General features: G+C 43.1%; 1 pseudogene; it reads left to right on the forward strand.

Moving 5' to 3' along the window:
* LOC100963800 overlaps positions 1–3,512 on the forward strand; it is an 18,751-nt pseudogene that overhangs the window by 13,393 nt on the left and 1,846 nt on the right.

Genomic DNA, 3,512 nt, shown 5'->3' on the forward strand with positions numbered 1-3,512 from the left:
GTGGAAAGGTCATAACCACAGGATCCAGGGTGTGGCCACGGCTGTGGAAAGGTCATAACCACGTGATCCAGGGTGTGGCCACAGCTGTGGAAAGGGCAGGTGCAATAGGGAATTGTACACAGAGGTCTATAACCAGATCTGTACATTTATTTATTTATTTATTTAAAGTGATCTGAAGTTAGCAAGTAAATATGCCTGGGGGGAAAAATAAGTGATCTGAAGCAAATACAGAAAAATGTTCAGATTTAACAAACCTCAGTATTGGATTTTGTGTTATTTTCTATACTTTTATACATTTAAACTGTTTCACCATTAGAATAGTAAGAAAAGAAAAATAATTTTTTGTAAAAAAAAAAAAGTCCATAAAGAGAAAGCAAGTTGTATATAAAGGAAGAAAATTCAGTTAGCCTGAGATTTTCCCATGGACATGTAATGGCAGCAAACAATAGGGCAATGTGTACAGGGCTCAGAGTAAGAATGACTGACTCAAGAATTCTATTCCCTGCCAAGCAGCAAGTCTCAAGCTAAAAGAACTCGAAGAATACTTAAGACAAGAACTCTTTGAAATGCAATGAATCAAATAATGAATCAAATAAAAGATGCAGAAAAGAAGAAGCCAGCCTGTTTGTGAACACTGAATCCAGAGAGCTACGGCTAAATTTACACGGAAATCATGATTGCAAAACAGAACATAAATACTGTACACACTGAAATTTGTAAATATAACTGTCAGAAATTGGTACAGTGGGGTTAGGAAAACAGTAAGTGTAAATATAATATTTTCCTCATCTCCCTGGAAGTCCATCAGATAACTGTCTAAAATAAAAACATGTTCAGGTGGCACCTGTGGCTCAAAATGGTAGGGCACCAGCTTCATGTTGGGTGATGTTCTTTCGCCGGGAGAGAAGGACGGCTTGGCGGTGGGTGCAAGCTCACTCCTAGAATTGTATGAAAGCAAGAAACAACTACATACTCTTAGATGGCATGTAGCAAAATGTCTTTATTTTCTACTCCCTTTTATTGGGAGCTAGTCACGGATACCACATTGATCAATAACCCTAACATCTGGCTCAGCGCCTGTGGCTCAAGCAGCTAAGGCGCCAGCCACATACACCTAAGGTGGCGGGTTCAAATCCCCAGCCCGGGTCCGCCAAACAACAATGACGGCTGCAACCAAAAAATGGCCAGGCATTGTGGCAGGCGCCTGTGGTCCCAGCTACTTGGGAGGCTGAGGCAGGAGATTCACTTGAGCCCAGGAGTTGGAGGTTGCTGTGAGCGTGATGCCATGGCACTCTACTCAGGGATAGCTTGAGGCTCCGTCTCAAAAAAAAAAAAAAAAAAAAAAACCCTAACATCCTCAATTCTTATCTTAAACTATAGAAAAGAAAGTCCAGGAAAGTGAGATAACCATCATAAGATTAGCCTAAAGAAAGAAAGTCCAAGAAGTAAGACAACTGTCTTTTTTTTCTTTTTATTTTATTAAATGATAGCTGTATACATTAATGCAAACATGGGGTACAGTGTAGTGTTTTCATATACAATTTGAAATACTTTCATCAAGCTGGTTAACTTAGATTTCATGTCATTTGCTTAGTCATTCTGTCAAAACATTAATATTCTAGTTCTAGAAAAGTTCACTTGTACCCTTGTTAGCCGGTCAGCCTCCCACCACCCAGCTGCCCTTCTCACCTCCCCTTCCCCACCCCCTCCCCATATTCTTGGGATAAGTTGTATCTTTCATTTGAGAGCTATAAATTAGTTTCATAAAAGGGATGTGTATATTGGATACTTTTTCTTCCATTCCTGTGATACTTTGCTAAGAAGAACATTTTCCAGTTCCACCCAGGTAAACATGAAGGAGGAAGACAACCATCTTAAGACTAGCCTCAGTCTGTTCCTCTCTGAAGACCTAAAAGAACTATACATTATCTGACTTCTATTGTTAAAGTTAAAGGTTAGGATAAATAAGGGAGTAAAACCTTTTTCTTCTATGTACTCAATTAAATTTCCAAGAAACAGGCTCCATGACTATTTTCTTATGGTTTGGAGACCCCACAGTTACGATGGAGTGTTTTACTCACATCATTACGATGGAGTTTTTCTTTTCACTCACATCAACCTTTGAGTCATGTCCCCTGCACAGATGGGCCATTTCAACCCTTATCTGGCAGGCTGACTTGACTGCATAGTTGGGGTTCCATGTAGGAGGTTGTTAGGCCTTGCCTGCAGGTCCCCACCATGCTTTCCCTAGGTCACTTAGGCCTCAACAAAAGCGCATAATACTCGCAAGTCTTTTCGCTCAGTTTCTGGAATTAAAAGAGCACATTTCATTTAATTTTTGTGGGAGTTTACCCCACAGCTTCATATGCCGAAGGTGGTGGGTTCAAACCCAGCCCCAGCCAATAAAAATAAAAATAAAATGAAATAAAAACATGTTCAACTCCCACTGTCAAATTTGACTTGGTCGAGTGCCATGGCATCACCACTCACAGCAACCTCAAACTCTTAGGCTCAAGTGATCCTCTTGCCTCAGCCTCCCTGTAGCTGACACTACAGGCACCCACCACAATGCCTGGTTAATTTTAGAAATGGGGTCTCAATGTAACTGAGACTGGTCTTGAACCCATGAGCTCAGGTAATCCACCTGCCTCAGCCTCCCAGAGTGCTGGGATTACAGATGTGAGCCACCACACCCGGTCTTCAGATGCCTTTTAAAGAGACCCTCTTCTCTTCTCACTCCATGCTTGTCCTGGGAAACCTCTTAGGTTTCTGACTCCCAAATTTCCAATTCAGCCCTGCCCTCTGAAGTCCTGAACTCTAGATGTGGATATCCTGCTACCTTCTTGACACCACCCATGACTGTCGCAAAGGGATGCCTGAAACTTGACTTGCAATATTTGCATACCCCCTTTCCTCCCACAAAGTAAGTAGATAGATAGTAAATGAATGGGTCTCTTCCAGTGCTCCCTGTGTCAGTCACTGGCATGTCTATTCTGGTGGCAGCAGCCAGATACCTATAAGCCACGCGGACACCTTCCTCTCTGGTCCATTAGATCCAGTCCATCCTGACTGCTGTGCCCCCTGGGCTTTTCCCAAGTGCGTCCTCTTATTACATCTCCCACCAGTCCCACTTCTCAGGTGTGATTGTGCCCTGTCTTGTTTTCTCTTTCCTCTATATATTATTGTATCATTTCCTTGTCAGTTTACTGATCACATGTCTCTGCCTGAGGGCAGAGGCAGAACAGCACATGGCCCATAGTGAGCACTATAACAAGTGTGTGCTGACTAAATGAATGAGTCGCCACCACAGTGGCATACAGGAGACAATTTGTCATTAATAGCAGTAGCTCTGGCTGGGCGCCTGTGGCTCAAGTGGCTAAGGCGTCAGCCACATACACCTGAGTTGGCAGGTTTGATTCCAGCCCAGGCCTGCCAAACAACAATGATGGCTGCAACCAAAAAATAGCCGGGCGTTGTGGCGGGCGCCTGTGGTCCCAGCTACTTGGGAGGCT

Source organism: Otolemur garnettii, unplaced genomic scaffold, assembly GCF_000181295.1.
Source record: "Otolemur garnettii isolate 467f Iridium unplaced genomic scaffold, OtoGar3 scaffold00244, whole genome shotgun sequence".
Taxonomy (NCBI): Eukaryota; Metazoa; Chordata; class Mammalia; order Primates; family Galagidae; genus Otolemur; species Otolemur garnettii.